Here is a 19836-nt window from a genome sequence, read left to right on the forward strand (position 1 = left end):
ATTCGGCCATTGGGCCCGCACCCAAAGTTTCCCACCCAGGCCAAATTCCTGTCAATCCATATATATTTACCCTGCTAACCACTCTGACCAACGGACAATTGATCGAGCCCATTCAACCTATCTCTCCCATTGGGAGGAATCTGGAACATCCGAAAGAAACCCATGCAAACACAAGGAGAATGTGCAAAGTCCACACAGACAGTGACCCAAGCTGACCCAATTTATCCCAGGTCTCCGGTGTTATGAGATAGCAGCGCGAGCCATTGTGTCACCATGCTGACATATGTGTGATCCTCTCCTCTGCAGAGTCCCCAGTGACAAAGCAGTAGATCATCACTTTATTCGCTTGACTGTCGCAGAGCTCAGCTGAAGTCCTGAAGTTGAACATCTGTCAAAGTTACAGAGCAGACTTAAAAGAAAACATTCTAGAACCAAAGAGATCATTCCACCCCCTCTAACTTGCTCTGCCCTTTAATTAGGTTGTGGCTTCAAATAGGTGGAGGACACTGATAGACTCGTGCCATTGTCTGGGAAACATGCTGGTTTGGGGCATTGGTCATGCTAAATTATCCCTCAGTAAACCCGAACAGGCCATCAGAGTGTGGCGACTAGGGGATTTTCGCAGTAATTTCATTGTAGTGTTAATATAAGCCTATTTGTGATGCGACTGAAATGAACTTAAACTTAAACCAGTCAGTCAGTGGTTTAACTTCAAAATTGGTTAAAACTTTCATCAGTTAGTCAGACTGCAATTTGTCTGTGCTGGTAATGTTTAACTGGAGGCAGCTCAATAAATGACCAGCCCTGTTGTAAGTCAGGTACTAAATAATAGGTTTGAGGGAGGCTGCTTGGCAGAGAGTTGATGGAAGTTGTTTTATTTGTTCAGTAATTGAAGAGTTGTTGCTCGGGGATAATTCACCATTCCCTTGACCTGCTTCCTGTACTTGGACTGAGTCACTCCATAAATAAAAATGTGTGTGCAATAACTCAAATTCTGAACCACGTATCCAACTTGTGAAAATGTATATTCAGGAATATTCAGGAATTGTGAACAGTTCCTGTTATGTTATAGTATAAGAAATCGATAACATACAGTGACCATAGGGGAATGAATGTCATATTATGACAGGAGTAAAATCACAGATTTCTTTCTGCTCTCCATCTCTGAGCTCCTGCGATTCATTCCTCCACCCCCTTATTCTGACCACTCTCCTGGACTCCATTCATCATTAAAATATGTCTAACAGTCAGGGCATTAATCAACAGAATGATTTAAACAAATTGGATCAATAGCGTAAAAATCATATCAAGCCAGTCAAATCCCACCCATTCGGGTCTGTGTGATGCCTTGGTATAAAAGTACAGAACCACTGTAAATTGATAATTATCTCTTCAGTTTCCAGGGCAAAGTACATGGAGATGTTTTTAAAACAGAGCAGGATGCTGGATGTTCCCAGAATGGCCACCTCAGTTTTCCCAGTGCAATATATGTTTTTCAGCTATACATTGGTTAAAGGAGAAACTGACAGTGAACCAGACTGATCTGTGTGTGGCTACACTATTCAGGATGGTGAGAACACTACACAAAGTGGTGATATGGAGGAAACAAGGCATTCATTATGATCGTGGCTGATCATAAACTTTAACATCATGATTCCGCCCCCCACTTCCTCCATATCCCTTGATCACTTCAGCCCCAACTGCTATGTATAAATTCTTCCTGAAATCTCCAAAGGTTTCAGCCTCAATTATTTTCTGTGGTAATGAAGTCCATAGATTATCTGAGTGAACAAATTACATCTCACCTCATTTCTAAAATATTGACCCTTTATTTTAAAACTATGGCACTAGTGCTCAACTCCGTCACCATCGTGAACATTCTTTCTGAATCTGCCCTGTCTAAACATATTAGAATTTTCTAAGTTTCAATGAGGTTCCATCTCACCCTTCTAATTTCCAATGAATAGAATTCTAAGTGGCTTAGTCTCTCTTCTCATCACAGATCCACCATCCCAGGAATAAGAATGGTAAACAATCACTGTGCAGCCTCTACAGCAGATATATATTCCTCCTCAAATGACACCAAAACTACAAAGAATATTCCAGGTGTGGCCTCGCAAATGTCCTGTTCAATTGGAGTAAAACGTATTGATTCATGTACTCAAATCAGGTTGCTATGAAAGCCGAGATATCATTTGCCTTGTTTACTGCCTGTTATACCTGCGCACTTACTTTCAATGACGATGCACATAGATACCAAGTTCTCACTGATTGTTCGCCCCTCTCAATTTAAGTTCATTCAGATAACAAACTGTCTTCTTATTATTGCTAACAAAGTGGAAAACCTCACATTTATCCACATTACACGGCAACTGCCATGCATCTGCCCACACACACAGCCTGTTATATTGAAACATGCCTGCATGGTTCTCACAGCTTACCCTCCCACCTGACTTTGCATCATCTGTGAATTTGGACACAATACATTTAATTCCCTATCCCAAAACATTCATATATAATGTGAACAGTTTGGGTTCTAGCACAGATCCCTGCAGTACCACACTGTCTACCAGTCAGACAAAGACTCATTTCTACCAACACGTTGTTTCCTCTCTGTTAGCCAGCTCTCTATCCAAATCAAGGCATTATCTGCAACGCATACTCAACATCGCAGTCTGTTACATCAGACCTTGTTGAAAGACTCCTGAATGTCTAGATAAAGCACTGATTCTCCTCACCGAACTCTACTAGTCACATCCTCCAAGAATTCCAATAGATTCTTCAAACAAGATTTCACCTCTGTATATCCATGCTGACTTTGTCTGACTTTACCACTGCCTTCCAAGTGCTGAGTTATGATATCCTTGAAAACAGGCTCTAGCAACTTCACCAATACTGATGTTACGTTCACAGGGAACAGAATATCATATTACTGAACGTATGTCTGCAAAATCGTGAAATGTAGATCAGTCACTGAGTAACAGCATAGAGCAGCTGACACATAGATTTTGACAACTACACTTCCCATGAATCCCAATAACTCCAGGTGGTATATTTTCTTCACCATTTGAAATTCCAGATACATTTTCAGCGTGAAGTAATGTGCTCCTTCACTCTGCAGGTACTCTCTGTTTTATCTGCATGGTGATACATTCCCAAAGACTTTCACATCTACCCTGTGGTATCCCCTCTGGGACACTGACTTCGCAAAATCGCTCATCTTCGAGTTTCTTCAAATCAGCAAACACGTGGCATCTTTGATTGAGGTTGTGGAACATATTTATTACTGAGATTGAGTTGCTGTCTTTCAAAGAACGGATAATGCTGATTACATTTATTAATTTGTAATATTAGAGGCTGTGTTACACACCAAAGTTACTGACATCTAAAACACAATTCTCAAAATCCCACGGCTCAGTGTTGTCTTTCACCTGTCTGTGACCTTCCAATCATCCAATTCCAAATGTTAGAGGGTCTCTCCAGGCTGTTCCACTCTATCCCGGGATGTAGTTACCATCCTTAACTCTGGAAATCCACGGAATCCATCCAAGTCCTATAATTGTGACTCCAATTTCAGATTTAATCTGTTAAGGATTCAGAAACGTGCACCACAACAACTGAATCTATCCCCTCCAGCTCCATTTTTCCCAGCAACCCAGAGAAGATGTCCTGAACCGGGGCACCAGTCAGGCAACACAGCCTTGGGGACTCTCCATGCTGGCCACAGAGGAAAGTGTCTATTCCTCCTGTCGAACTATCCCCATTTATAACAACATTTCCCTTTCCTCCTCCCTCTTGAATGGCTCCCTGAACCACAGTGCTATGGTGAAGTTGCTCATCCTCCTTGCAGCCCTCATCCACATCCGCAAAGGTCACACATCTGTTTCTTTCATCATTTGAATGACATGGGTGTCCCTGGCTGGCCAGCATTTGTTGCATGTCCCTCGTTGCCCTTTGGGGGCATTGAGAGTCAACACCATTGATGTGGCACTGGTGTCACATGTAGGCCAGACCAGATAAGGTCGGCAGGTCTCATTCCTTAAAAGGACATTAGTGAACCAAACAGTTTTCTGGATTAATAGTCGAGTGACAATACCATTCGTTCATCATCTACACTGAGACAAGCCCAAGGGCTGAGGCTCCTTCAACACTACCTCCTGGGTTCCTCACCAAGACTTGCTTGGAGTCACACTCTCCTGTCCCTGATCACTCACCAAATGTGATGTAGTTATTCTTTGGGATGTGAGCACCTCCTGAAACACAGTGTCTCGCTAACTCTCCGCTCCCTAGTGTGCCACAGCGTTCAAAGCTCAGACTCCACCTCATCAAATCTGAATTGGTCTTCCTCGAGCAACCAACATTTCCTCCAGATGTGTACACAAGCAAACACAAATGAGACCGCAAGCTCCCACATCATGCAAGTACAACACATTACCTGGACCTGCCTCTGTATTTTATCTACTTTTTATATGTTTTTAATCTTGTTGTAATTTTCTACTTTAAGCTATGTTCTCAATAAACGTCACAGAAAGTATCCCACCAGCAAAAATCTAAATCTGCTTGAATCTGTAAGGATGGGAAAAGGGCATTTCTTTCATTCATTTTTGGGAAACAGAGTTCTCAGGATAGCCAGCATTTATTGCCCATCCCGAGTTGATGTTGGAGAGCGGTTGGGAGTTAAACCCATTGTTGTGACTGTGGAGTCACATGTAGGCCAGACCAGGCAAGGACGGCAGATTTCCTTCCCTAAATGATATGTGTCAACCAGGTGAGTTTTCTCAACAATCAGCAATAATTTTCTGGTCATCAGCAGTTTTTTAATTCCAGATATTTTTTATTGAGTTCGAATTCCACCAGCTGCCATGTTGGGATTCGAGCCCAGGTTCCCAGAGCAATAAAAATATCGGGATCTTTCCTGATGCTATGACATCAGCAAGGAGCTGCTCAGAAAATCCCCTCAGTGTTCCTTCCGAGGACTGACTCACCAATCAGCTGCTTCCATTGGTCCCACAACATTTTCTGAACATTTAATGTCTGGCCGACACCTGCTCACACTGTACCTGATGGTAAGGCAGTAAGTGACACAAGACAGAGCAATACATCTCCAGCCACTTCCCTAAACTCCCACACTTACCCCAACTCTCAGAGTTTCACTCTTTGTAGCTTGCACTCTGTGGGCAGATTTAACAGGCCCAGTTCGGAAGTTTATATTTGTGCATGAACCTGTTTGAAGCCATTGCACCCCTTCCCATCTCGGTCTGAGTAACTGCCGAGGGCTCATCCCCAGTTTCCCTTGCTGAGAGGGCAATTAAGTGTCCTGATCATGTAAGGGCGACAGATTTCCTTCCCTGGGAAATTGGTTAACCGGATAAAACCTGTTTAAATAAGTTTAAAGCACTTTTGTAGCAAGAACTTACCTTGTGGAACTGTTTAAATCATTTCAAAGCATTTTTGCGGGCTTTTTGTATTTACCGCTTTAAGAATTCTAAGGGCGTGGATTGCAGGGAGTTGAGGGGGAGCAGGCTTTAAAACAGCGCCAGGTTTAAAAGGACACCTGGTGTAGACAGCGGGCAACGTCGGAGCAGACAGCGGAGTGAGTGGGAAGCAGAGTGAGCTATTAGGGCTTTGGATCAAAAGGGCTTGGGAGAAAAAGGACCAGGTAAGTTCGTGTGGAAATTTTCAATGCTACTACTGTGAATAATGGAGGGGCATGTGCGCCGTACTTACACAAGGATATTTTGGCCTTGGAGGGAGTGCAGAGGAGGTTTACTAGGCTGATACCGGAGTTGAGGGGGTTGAACTATGAGGAGAGGCTGAATAAACTAGCCTTGTACTCGTTAGAATTTAGAAGAATGAGGGGAGATCTCATTGAAACATATAAGATGATGAATGGGATGGATAGGATAGAGGTGGAGAGACTCTTCCCGCTCAGAAAGGACAGTAGGACTAGGGGGCACAGCCTCAAGATAGAGGGGGGGGTGGTTTGGAACGGAGTTGAGGAGGAACTTCTTCACTCAAAGGGTGGTGAATCTCTGGAATTCTCTGCCCGTTGAATTGGTGGAGGCTGCCTCGCTAAATATTTTTAAGACGCGGGTTGATGGGTTTTTGATAAGCGAGGGGATTAAAGGTTAGGGGGAGAGGGCGGGAATGTGGAACTGAGCCACGACAGATCAGCCATGATCTTATTGAATGGCGGGGCAGGCTCGAAAGGCTAGATGGCCTACTCCTGCTCCTATTTCTTATGTTCTTATGTTCTTATGTTTTCTGAACTCCAGATATAATTATTTTAATCCCACCATCCGCCGTGATGAGATTGGAACCCGTGTGCCCAAAACGTTAGCTGAGTTTCTGTATTAATATTCTCGTGATAAAACTATCAGTCCAACTTTATAAGACCCTTGTCAGGCCTCACTTGGAGTACTGTGCGCAGTTCTGGCCGCCTCACTATGGGAAAGACGTAGAAGCTATTGAAAGGGTACAGAGGAGATTTACAAGGATGTTGCCTGGATTGGGAGGCATGCCTTATGAAGATAGGCTGAGGGAGCTGGGACTCTTCTCCCTGGAGAGACGAAGGTTGAGAGGCGACCTGATAGAGGTTTATAAAATGTTGAGAGGAATAGATAGGGTGGATTCTCAGAGGCTATTTCCCCGGGTTGAAATGGTCGCTACGAGAGAACACAGATTTAAGGTGCGGGGAGGCAAGTACAGAAGTGATGTTAGGGGTAAGTTTTTCACTCAGAGGGTGGTGAGTGAATGAAATCGGCTGCCGTCAGTGATGGTGGAGGCGAACTCACTGGGGTCTTTTAAAACACTCCTGGATGAGTATATGGAATTTAATGGGATTGGGGGTTATAGATAGGTCTATGGATTGGTAGGTATTGATGTGAGCGGCGCAACTCGTGGGCTGAAGGGCCTGTTTGTGCTGTAGTGTTCTATGTTCTATGTTCTATGATACCCACATCCTGAGTATACAGACCCTGAGTTCCAGTAACCTCGATACACCATCAGTCTGCAGACCTCCCTGATTAGATAGCATTAACTGGCTCAATCAGGGAATTCATATTCCAATAGGTCCAACTGATGGTTATCATTTAAGTCACGAAATAAATCTCTCTGTCGCTTTCTGTCTTCCTGTGCATCTCTCTGTGTCTCTCTGTCTCTGTCTCTCTCTGCATGTTGTTCTGTGTCTCTTATTGCCTCTCTGCATCTCCCTCTTTCTCTCCCTCTATACCCTCTTCTTTTGTCTCTCCTGCTCCCTTTTAATCTCACTCTCCTTGCCCCGCTCTGTCTCCATGTCCCTCTCCCTCTCTGTCTCTGTCCCACTTTTCTTATCTCTCTCTCTCTCTCTCTCGATGCCTTTCACTGCCATTTGCTCTTGTTGTGTCCATTGTATGTGATAGGTCTCATTCTTTTCCATTTGTTCCCGTTCTCTCTGTTTCACTCTTCTCTGACTATTTATCTCTGCCTTCCTTTATGTCTCCTGTTCCCTCTTCATTGCCCTTTTCCTTCCATATTACATCTTCCCATGTATGTCCTGTCTCCCTTTCTCATTCCCTGTCCATCAGCCCTGCCATTTCCCCCTCTATCCCTGTTTCTTTCGGTCTGAGAGAACCTCTCACTCTCTCTGTCCTTTATCTCTGTTTGTCTTTCTGTGTCTGTCTGTTTGTTTCCCTCTACCTGTTGAAAACTGTTTCAAATGCTGTCTCTCTTCATGTCTTTGTGCCCTTTCCTCCCTCTACCTATCTTTGTCTCTCTATCACTCTCACTGTTGCTTTCACTGCTCTCTCTCTCTCTCTCTCTCTATCTCTATCTGTTACTCTTTCTGTCTTTGTGAGGCTGTTTGTTGTTTAGAGTTTGAATGTCCAATAGGAAGAGTCAGGGATCTTGTGGTTGCAGTTACTTCTGAGGCTGTAATGAGATGAATAATTGCAGTAAAGGGATGTTTGAGCAGAATTATTAGCTGCTGTCTGAAATGAGTCTGTGTCACAGCATAAATGGCAGTGTTTGTACAGCAACTCAAGAGTTGCAACATGAAACCCAATTCCAGAACAAAATAATCTATCACTACCGACTTATATCCCAAATAATCCATCCGATTCCATATTGAATAAACCATTAATATTGACCATAACAGAATGAAATTGGCTGAGATAACAAACAGTAAAATGATGGATTTCCTTCGACTCTCCATCTCTGGGTCGCTGGAATTCTCCCCACTGTTGTGACACCGAAGTCTCCTGCGGGCTCTGCTGCTCACTAAAATGTGTCGGACAGTGAAAGCATTCAGCAGCAGAATCAGGACGAATGGGACACACGGGGTTAAAATGAAGTGGAGGAACTCGATTGTACTCCAGATCACAGATTTCATATCATCCCATGCGACATCACAAAACCAGGGATCATTCATCAGATGATATCCATTTAAAAACATAAAATACCAGAAAATGTTCTTTAAACAGCTCAGTGCCGTAACTGTTCCCAGAATCACAGCCGCCGATTTCTCGCTGCAATATTTACTTTTCAGCTTGGGGCAGCAAATGGCCACAAATCGATCAAAGGTGAAAGTGACGGTGAACCAGACAGAACAGTCAGTGGCTGCGTAAAGCAGGGCAGCGTGGATATTACACACAGGAACCAACACCAGGAAATAAAACTGTTCCCAATAAACAATGGGAATGTGTCTCAATGTAAGGTCAAGGATAACGACCAGCAGATCCCCCATCGACATGGCCACCAGGTAACTAGTAACACATTTGGACAGACCACAATCTCTGTTTGTCAGTGTCACAATTGTGATTATGTTCACTGTTAGGAAGGAAGATTAAGATTAAAATTAGACATCATTCAGGGGAAGATGTGACAATTTAGACTGAGGATAGGTGAAAATAAAAACAATGTCCACACATACAAAATAACTTTTTTTAAAAAATCCAGCTCGTCTTTTGGAGTCGAAGGGGAAAGAGGAGCATCCAGAAGAAACCCACACAGACATGGGGAGAAGCTCCAAACTCCACACAATAAATGACCCAAATGAGGAATTGAACCCAGGTCATAAGAACATAAGAACATAAGAAATAGGAGCAGGAGTAGGCCATCTAGCCCTTCGAGCCTGCCCCGCCATTCAATAAGATCATGGCTGATCTGTTGTGGCTCAGTTCCACTTTCCCGCCCTCTCCCCATAACCCTTAATCCCCTCTCTTATCAAGAACCCATCAACCCGCTTCTTAAAAATATTTCGCGAGGCAGCCTCCACCACTTCAACGGGCAGAGAATTCCAGAGATTCACCACCCTTTGAGTGAAGAAGTTCCTCCTCAACTCCTTTCTAAACCGCCTCCCCTTTATCTTGAGGCTGTGCCCCCTAGTCCTACTGTCTTTTTTGAGCGGGAAGAGTCTCTCCACCTCTATCCTATCCATCCCATTCATCATCTTATACGTCTCAATGAGATCTCCCCTCATTCTTCTAAACTCTAATGAGTACAAGCCTAGTTTATTCAGCCTCTCCTCATAGCTCAATCCCCTCAACTCCGGTATCAGCCTAGTAAACCTCCTCTGCACTCCCTCCAGGGCCAAAATATCCTTGCGCAGGTGCGGCGCCCAAAACTGCACACAGTACTCCAGCTGCGGCCTCACCAATGCCCTATACAGCTGCAGCAAGACCTCCCTACTTTTATATTCAATCCCCCTCGCTATGAAGGCCAGCATCCCATTCGCCTTCCTGACCACCTGCTGCTCCTGCAAGCTGGGTTTTTGCGACTCATGCACAAGGACCCCGAGGTCCCTCTGCACCGTCGCCTGCTGCAGTTTTTCGCCACGTAAGTAATAGTCCTTCCTACCATCCTTCCTGCCAAAGTGGACCACCTCACACTTGACAGCAGTGCTAACTACAGTGTCGCCATGCTACACCATGGCGACAACACAATAGTATACATTTGGGAGGGAGTTTTCAGAGGAGTTCACAACACTGATCCTCACTCAGCTACATGGAAATAGTCCTTCTACCTTGTGGGGGATTTGGAGGGTAGAAGGCTGAGGGAGTAAACCCTGACAGAAATCACTGTAGATGATAATCAGTCATCTCTCAGACAGCTCACTGACCACCCCTGCAGCAGAACTGGTACCAAACAGTGCTTGTGCACCCTTGCCTCTGGCTCATACTAACAGTTGACAGAGGGACATCCCGATGCCTTGACAGCACAGAATCTCTATTGTATTTACCTTGGGCTGTACCCTGGAGAGAGACCACAGCATTGTTGCCAAATTAGTACAACACAGGAAGAAATGGTAATTTCACACCCGGTTGGCACAGGGCACAACTGCCAGGGTTTGCTTTCAAGTGTTTGAGAAAACTTCAGTGCTCAGTGAATAGTGACCGTCCATAATTCCCAGTGGGTTTGCTGCTGCCCCACTGTGGTCTACTGGACCAGTGAAGGTCAGTGAGTCCTCTCTTGGCAGGAAGGTTGACAATCTGTGCACCTGGTAAGAAAAGCTCAACAAAGGCCATTACCAAAGAAAAACCAAGCAGCCTGCCATAATGACAATCATCCAGTGAGAATGATATCCAATAATATGAAAGACATCGAAAGGTTAGTCATAGCACATATCAATTCCAGCCTCCCAGATTGCCTTGATCCACTACAGTTCATCTACCTCCTCATCAGGTCCACACACGCCATCTCCCTGGCCCAACAGTCAACCCTGTAACACAGACTCATGTTTATCGACTACAGCTCAACCTTCAACACCATTATTCCTACTAAACTCACATCTAAATCCGTGGCCTGGGACTTGGCTTCTGCCTCTGCAGTTGGATCCTGAACTTCTAACTCACAAACAGCAATAAATAAGGAGAGGCAACAACACCTCTTACACAATCATCCTCAACAGCGGTGCCCGGCAAGACTGTGTCCTCACCCCCTTACTGTATTCCTTATACGCCGATGACTGTGTGGCCAAGTTCCACTCAAACTCAATTTACAAGTTTTCTGATGACCCCAATGTAGTGGGTCGGATCCAAAACAATGATGGGACTGAGAACAGGGAAGAGTTGGAGAATCTGGTGAACTGTTGCGACCACAATCATCTTTTCCTCAATGTCAACTAAGCAAATCGACTTCAGGAGGTATCATGGAGTACATGCCCCTATCTACATCAATGGGATGAAGCTGAAACGGTCTAGAGCTTCAGGTTTCAGGGTTCAGATCACCAGTAACTTTTTGTGTCCTTCCATGATGACACTATAGTTAAGAAAGCCCACGAATGCCTCTATTTTCTCAGAGGTCTAAGGACATTTGGCAGGTCAGCTACGACTCTCACCCACTTTTACAGATGCATCATAGATAATATTGTAGCTTGGTGTGGCTCATGATCTGTCCCAGACCGCAACAAACTTCAAACTTGGTGAATGCAGACCAGTCCATCACTCAAATCAATCTCCAACTCATCAACTCTCTCTAAGCTTCTCGCTGCCTCGCAAAAACAGCCAGCATAATTAAGGAATAATGCACCATTGACATATACTCGTCCCACTAGTTCCATTCGAGAAAGAAGAGCAAGAAGATATGTGCCAACCAATCCATAGAAAAACTACACTGTCGAAGGGGGCAAATGATCCATTGACAATCCTAGCCAGGCCCTATCCCCGAAGTCCCACATGTGTACCCTGCTAATCCCCCTAACATGCGTATCACGGGACGCTAATTGGTAAGTTAGCATGGCCAATCAACCAAATGTTGGACTATGGATGGAAATCGGAACATCCGGAGGAAATTCACACAGAGAATGTGCAAATTCCACACAGACGTTGATCCAAGCTAGGAATCAAACTCAGGTCCGTGGAGACATGAAACAGGAGTGCTAACCATGGTGCCACCATGCTGATGACTCAACAACAGCTTCTTCTTGCTGCCAGCAGGCGTTTGAACGGACCTATATGGCATCAAGTTGATCTTTACATCCATTCTAGCTAGGGGGTTGAGCTGTGAGGAGAGGCTGAATAAACTAGGCTTGTACTCGTTAGAGTTTAGAAGAATGAGGGGCGATCTCATTGAGACGTATAAGATGATGATTGGGATGGATAGGATAGAGGTGGAGACGCTCTTCCCGCTCAGAAAGGACAGTAGGACTAGGGGGCACAGCCTCAAGATAAAGGGGGGTGCGGTTTAGAACGGAGTTGAGGAGGAACTTCTTCACTCAAAGGGTGGTGAATCTCTGGAATTCTCTGCCCGTTGAGGTGGTGGAGGCTGCCTCGCTAAATATTTTTAAGACGCGGGTTGATGGGTTTTTGATAAGCGAGGGGATTAAGGGTTATGGGGAGAGGGCGGGAATGTGGAACTGAGACACGACAGATCAGCCATGATCTTATTGAATGGCAGGGCAGGCTCGAAGGGCTGGAGGGCCTACTCCTGCTTCTATTTCTTATGTTCTTATGTTCTTATGTACATTCTTCACTCTCTTATCCTCTATCCTTTGTCTGTAGAACACTCAACAATCCTTTTCACCGTATACTAATATATATGACAACAATGAGATAAATCAATTCAAATCAAACCAAACCAAATCAGTCTTTCACATATCAAGCTGGAGCATCAGCACGATGTGTCCTGGCCTTACCAATGAACTTACGCAGATTGATGACGTGCACAGGATTGCTGTGATTGAGATAAATTTACAAGGGTCAATGTGACATTGGGGAGCTGCGAGAAACTGGACCTCCTCAATGTGAATGCTTTCCAGAGAAACACGACACATTCTTGTAACAGGAGAAATCCCAACAGGCAATGTGGGAGAATGGAGCTGGTTTCAAAGTAAACAAAAAATCATCACTGGTGATGATGGAATCCCGGGATCCCTGATGCTGTGAGGCAGCTGTGCTAACCATTGTGCTCTACTGCCATCCTACAAGGTGTCCTGGAGACACCCAAGATCACGCCCAAGATGGCATCATCACTAGGTCCATGATTGGAAATCATGATGATTGGAAATCAATCTGAGGGATAGAATTAATCTCCACTTTGAGAGAGAAGGGTTGATGAATAATAGGCTTTGTCAAGTAGAGATCATGTCTACAATTTGCTTGAATATATTTAGGAGGTGATTGCTTAAGTAGATGAGGGAAGTGCAGTCGATGTAGTCTAAATGGACTTCAGAGAAGAATTCCCTCGTGGGAGACTGAACCAGAAAGTAATATCCAATTGGATCGAGGGGAATTTGGTAAATTACGTTCAAAATCAGCTGAGTAGCAGGAGGCTGAGGGTGATGGTTGAATGTTGCTTTTGTGACTGCAAGCCTGTGTCCAGTGAGATTACACATGGATCGATGTTGGGTCCCTTGCTGTTTGTATTGTACATTGGTGGTCTAGACATGAATGCGTGAGGTATGAGCAGAACTTTCACAGGCACCGACCACAATCCCACCCAGCCCTATCCCCATAAAAATCTTCATTTAGACAGACAGATTGGGGCGGCACGGTAGCACAGTGGTTAGCATTGTTGCTTCACAGCTCCAGGGTCCTGGGTTCGATTCCCAGCTCCGGTCACTGTCTGTGTGGAGTTTGCACATTCTCCTAGTGTCTGCGTGGGTTTCCTCCGGGTGCTCCGGTTTCCTCCCACAGTCCAAAGGTGTGCAGTTTGGGTTGATTGGCCAAGCTAAATTGACCGTAGAACCATAGGTTAGAGGATTAGTGGGTAAAATATGGAGGGATATGGGGGTAGGGCCTGGGTGGGATTGTGGTCGGTGCAGACTTGATGGGCAGAATGGCTTCTTTGTGTACTGTAGGGTTTCTATGATTTCTATGACTTGCAGCTGTGGTCCCAACCATGTACCAAACCTATGTGGTTGCAAATACACAATTCAGATACACAAGTGAGATCTTGCTGTAAACAATAAAAATGGATTCTGCAGCCTGCTGACTGGGTGGGTGATAAGCAGTGAACTGCTATATGTTATATGTCGAAGGTAAAATGGATTCTGTCTCAATCTTTTACTCATGAAGGAATAGTGTTTGATGTCACATGTCTATGAAACCTCCCAGCACACAGAAGACATCCCAGCCCATGGGCCCTGAGACAATTGTCAGTGGCTGAAAGAAATAATAACTGGACACAGAGATTCAACAGAAACAAGAGCAGCAAACTGAGTACAGTAAATGACAGGGAAATCAACACAGTTAAACAGCCTTTCTAGCAAGACAAACTGGACACAGGGGACGGGACTTTACAGCCTCACTCTCCCCGAAGCTGCAAAATCCCTCCCGTGTTTAACAGACCCTCCCATGCTCCCGCCCCTCGCCTGCTCCAATTCCCTGGCAGTCAGGCCGGTAAAATTCCAGCCAGGGACTTACCCGGAACACCAACAATAGCCAGGAGGGGATAGTAAAAGCATTGAATCACGTGCAGTAGATATCTAATCCAACCAAATAATGTTATCCATGAGCCATCTTCAGTAAACCAAGAAATCCAGTATGATAAACTCCTGTCCTTGGTTGGAACATCAAAATCCATTCTTCCCAGATTCTGATCCATTGTTGTAACATTCCAATTGATTGTTCCCAGATTCAGATGCATCGCTGGGAGATTCCAATCCACTGCTCCCAGATTCTGATCTCTCCTCTCCCTCCCTCTCTCTCCACAGCTGCTGATCTCTGTTAGTTTGGAGTTGTCGCTCCCGCTGTCTCAATGGGGCAACACATTGAACAGAATCCCTTATTAATAGAAGAGGGAAAACCCTCCAGGCAGACTAATCGGATCCATGGAGACTCACATCAATTACAGTCACTAAACAAACAGCTTCACTTCACCCCATTCAATCCAACACTTTTTACACCCAAAGTAGAATATTTATAGCCTAGATGGGGTGTTGATGGTCAGGGAAATTTGGAAACAATGGAGGGTCAAACCATAACTCTCTCAATATTCATTCGGTATAGCAGAGTCCCTCTGCTCGGCTTCATTTCGAGAGAGATAGAATACAACAGCAGGGGTGTACTGCTGAGGTTTTATAAGACTTTGTTCAGACCACATTCCGAATATTGTCAGTACTTTTGGTTCGGGGGGGCGGTTTAGTGAAGTCGGGTAGCACGGTAGGTGCAAGGTTGGAGGGCCAAAGGGCCTGTTCCTACGCTGTAATTTTCTTTCTTGGTCCTTTTCGGCCCCATATCTAAGGAAGGATGTGCTGGCCTTGGAGAGGGTCCAGAGGAGGTTCACAAGAATGGTCTGGTGAATAAAAGACTTGACGCACGAGGAGTGCCTGAGGACTTTGGGTCTGTACTTGATGGAGTTTGAAAGGATGAGGAGGGGGATATCAATGAAACTTACAGAATAACGAAAGGCCTGGATAGAGTGGATGTGGGGAAGATGTTTCCAATAGTAGGAGAGACTCAGGCCCGAGGGCACAACCTCAGAGGAAACAACAATATGTGAAAGGTAAAAGGATAAGAAGAGAAGGGATAGGACCGATAAAAGGTGAGGGGGGAAAGGTTTGTGTGGAACCAGAAGAAATGGCGGAGGTGCTTAACGAGTACTTCGCCTCAGTATTCACGGTGGAAGCCGATCTGGGAGATTTTGTTATGGATTTGCAGCAGATGGAAAGGATTGAGTACGTGAATATTAAGGAGGAGGATGTGTTGGAACTTTTGAATTCTATCAAGGTAGATAAGTCGCCGGGACCAGATGGGATGTACCCCAGGATACTGTGGGAGGCGAGGGAAGAGATTGCAGAGCCCCTGGCGATGATCTTTGCGTCGTCAATGGAGACGGGAGAGGTTCCAGAGGATTGGAGGATTGCGGATGTAGTTCCTATTTTTAAGAAAGGGAACAGAGATAGCCCGGGAAATTACCGACCGGTGAGTCTGACCTCAGTGGTTGGTAAGCTGATGGAGAGGCTTCTGAGGGACAAGATTTACGAACATTTGGAGAGGTTTGACATGATCAGGAATAGTCAGCATGGATTTGTCAAGGGCAGGTCGTGCCTTACAAGCCTAGTTGAGTTCTTCGATAATGTGACTGAACACATTGACGAAGGAAGTGCCGTGGACGTAGTGTACATGGACTTCAGCAAGGCGTTTGATAAGGTCCCCCATGCAAGACTTCTTGAGAAGGTGAGAGGGCATGGGATCCAAGGGCCTTTGGCCTTGTGGATCCAGAACTGGCTTGCCTGCAGAAGGCAGAGAGTGGTTGTGGATGGGGCTTTTTCTGAATGGAGGTCAGTCACCAGCGGAGTGCCTCAAGGATCTGTTCTGGGACCCTTGTTGTTTGTCATTTTCATAAATGACCTGGATGAGGAAGTGGAGGGATGGGTAAGTAAGTTCGCTGATGACACGAAGGTCGGTGGTGTTGTGGATGATCTGGAAGGATGGCAAAAGTTGCAGCAGGACATAGATAGGATGCAGGACTGGGCGGAGAAGTGGCAGATGGACTTCAACGCGGATAAATGTGTTGTCGTCCATTTTGGCAGAACCAACGGGATGAACGAGTACACTATTAAGGGCAGAAGTCTGAGTAGTGTTGAGGAGCAGAAGGATCTTGGGGTCCGGGTCCACAGGACTCTTAAATCGGCCTCGCAGGTGGAGGAGGTGGTCAAGAAGGCGTATGGTGTACTGGCCTTCATTAATCGAGGGATTGAGTTTAGGAGTCGGGAGGTAATGCTGGAACTTTATAAGACCCTTGTCAGGCCTCATTTGGAGTATTGTGCGCAGTTCTGGTCGCCTCACTATAGGAAAGATGTAGAAGCTATTGAAAGGGTGCAGAGGAGATTTACAAGGATGTTGCCTGGACTGGGAGGCATGCCTTATGAAGTTAGGTTGAGGGAGCTGGGACTCTTTTCCCTGGAGAGACGAAGGTTGAGAGGCGACCTGATAGAAGTTTACAAAATGTTGAGAGGAATAGATAGGGTGGACTCTCAGAGGCTATTTCCCCGGTTTGAAATGGTCGCTACGAGAGGACACAGATTTAAGGTGCGGGGAGGGAGGTTCAGAAGTGATGTTAGGGGTAAGTTTTTCACTCAGAGGGTGGTGAGTGAATGGAATCGGCTGCCGTCAGTGGTGGTGGAGGCGAACTCGCTGGGGTCTTTTAAAAGACTTCTGGATGAGTATATGGGGTTTAATGAGATTGAGGGTTATAGATAGGTCTGTAGGTTGGTAGGTGATGTGGTCGGCGCAACTTGTGGGCCGAAGGGCCTGTTTGTGCTGTAGTGTTCTATGTTCTATGTTCTATGTTTAACAACAGTCCACTCATTCGGTGGAGCGAGCAGAGTGATGGTTGCATAGAGTAAAGGTAAACGATTACCTTTGTAAAGATTTTCGGGGGCTTTTTAACTGTAATTCTGCTTTAAAAGTTAGACAGGAAGTGGGCCGTGGGGCTTTGTGGGAAGGGATTTTTAGTACCGCGCGAAATATAAAAGGAGGATTGCTCTAGACAGCGGGCAGCGTCGGGAGCGGGCAGCAGAGTGAGCTTTAAGGGCTTTAGAACATCGAACATAGAACATTACAGCGCAGAACAGGCCCTTCGGCCCACGATGTTGCGCCGACCAGTTAAAAAACAATGACCCTCTAACCTAAACCAATCCCTTTGGATCACAGGACTTGGGAGAAAAGGGCAAGGTACGTTTAAATTCTTAACTGTGCTTAGAATTCACTAGGAGACTGTGATGGAGGGACATGTGATGTGCTGTTTCTGTATGATGTGGGAACTGGTGGACCCCAAGGTCCTTCCCAGTGACGGTGTCTACAGTAAGTGATGGTTTCTCGAAGAGCTCCAGCTCAAAGTAGACGAGCTGAACTCTGAGCTTCAGACACTGAGGCTCATCAGCGAGAGGGAGTGTAAACTGGATAATGGGGTACAATTGAGATTCACACCCCCTAGACTGGCTAACTCTGAGGGTCAGGAACAATAGGGTGCTGCTGAGGGGAGGGAGGGTGAGAGGAAGGAGGGGGGAGAGGGGAGAAAGGAGGGGGGGACCCAAAGGCCTCGGCCTCTCAATCTGCACAACAGGTTTGAGGTTCTTGCTCCCAGTGTGGACAAGAATGAGGGCTGCAAGGTGGACGAGCAAACTGCCCAAGGTACAGTGGTGCAGACACAGGACAAAGAGGGAGAAGTAAAAAGGAATGTAGTGGTAATTGGGGATAGTGTAGTTAGGGGCATAGACACTGCCCTTTGTCACAAAGATAAAGAATACAGAAGGGTATGCTGTCTGCCTGGTGCTTGGGTCCAGGATGTATCATCTGGGCTGCAGAGGAACTTGGAGTGGGAGGGTGAGAATCCAGTCGTTGTGGTTCATGTGGGTACCAACGACATAGGAAAATTGGGAACTAAGGATCTGCAGAGGGAGTACTCAAAGCTGGGAATCAAATTAAAAAGCAGAACCGACAAGGTGGTTATCTCTGGATTACTACCTGAACCACATGCAGATGGGCATAGGGTAAATAGGATTAAAGAGATGAATGGGTGGCTCAGGGATTGGTGTGGGAGGAATGGGTTTGAATTTATGGGGCATTGGCACCAGTATTGGGGCAGGTGGGACCTGTTCAGATGGGATGGTCTTAGTCTGAAACGTGCTGGGACCAGAATCCTGGCGAATCGTATAACTAGGACTGTTTAAACTAATTGGTGGTGGCGGGGGGGGGGGGGGGGGGGGGCGGGCAGGGGAGGGGGGGTGGGGGGGGGCAGGGGTGGGAGAAATTACAATATCTAAAGTAAAAGAGAGAGTACAAGCACGGGAAAATTTTGAGGATGTCCCAATAATAAAGGGAGTAGGGGGCATGAGAAAGGTTGGTAGCGTCCTTCAAGTAGGGTACAGATAAAGGCTGGGATAAAGACACTTTACCTGAATGCACAAAGCATTCGGAACAAAGTGAATGAGCCGGTGGCGCAGATCAGCACAAATGGATATGATCTGGTGGCCATTACGGAAACGTGGTTGCAGGGTGATAGGGACTGGAAGCTGAATGTCCAGGGGTATCAAGTGTTTAGGAAGGGTAGACGGGAGGAAAAAGGGGGTGGGGTAGCTCTGCTGATTAAGGATAATATCAGGGAAGATATAGGCTCCAAAGAGCAGAACATGAAATTGTTGTGGGTGGAGATAAGGAATAGTAAGGGGAGGAAGACGCTGGTGGGTGTGGTCTATAGGCCCCCAAATGAAAACTTTGAGGTGAGGTGGGCTAGAAACAAGCAAATAATTGATGCGTGCAGAAACAGCACGGCGATAATTGTGGGGGATTTTAATCTGCATATTGATTGGTTGACCCAAGTCGGACGCGGTGGGCTTGAGGAAGAGTTCTTGGAATGCTGTCGGGATAGTTTCCTTGAACAATGTGTGATGGAACCTACGAGGGAGCGAGCTATCTTAGATCTGGTGTTGTGTAACGAGGCAGGTAGAATTAGGGATCTTGTTGTGAGGGATTCTCTTGGGACGAGTGATCATTGTATGGTTGAATTTCTGATGCAGATGGAGGATGAGAAAGTAGGGTCCCGAACCTGTGTCCTCTGTTTGAACAGAGGGGAGTACGATAGGATGAGAGTGGAATTGGTGAATGTAGATTGGGGGCACAGATTTGTTGGTAGGACTGCTGAGGAACAGTGGAGGATTTTTAAGGAGGTCTTTCTCGGTACTCAGCAGAAATATATTCCGATGGTAAAGAAGGACTGTAGGAGAAGGTTTAACCAGCTGTGGTTATTGAAGGAAATAAAGAAGAGTATTAAATTAAAAGCTGATGTGTCCTGAGTGGCTAAAAATAGTGGGCGATTGGAAGATTAGGAAAGATTTAAAAATCAACGAAGAATGACTAAGAAGGTGATAAAGAAAGGAAAGGTAGAGTATGAATCTAAACTAGTGCTAAATATAAA

The sequence above is a fragment of the Carcharhinus amblyrhynchos genome, unplaced genomic scaffold, assembly GCF_965287045.1.
Source record: "Carcharhinus amblyrhynchos unplaced genomic scaffold, sCarAmb.v2.hapA scaffold_51, whole genome shotgun sequence".
Classification (NCBI taxonomy): Eukaryota; Metazoa; Chordata; class Chondrichthyes; order Carcharhiniformes; family Carcharhinidae; genus Carcharhinus; species Carcharhinus amblyrhynchos.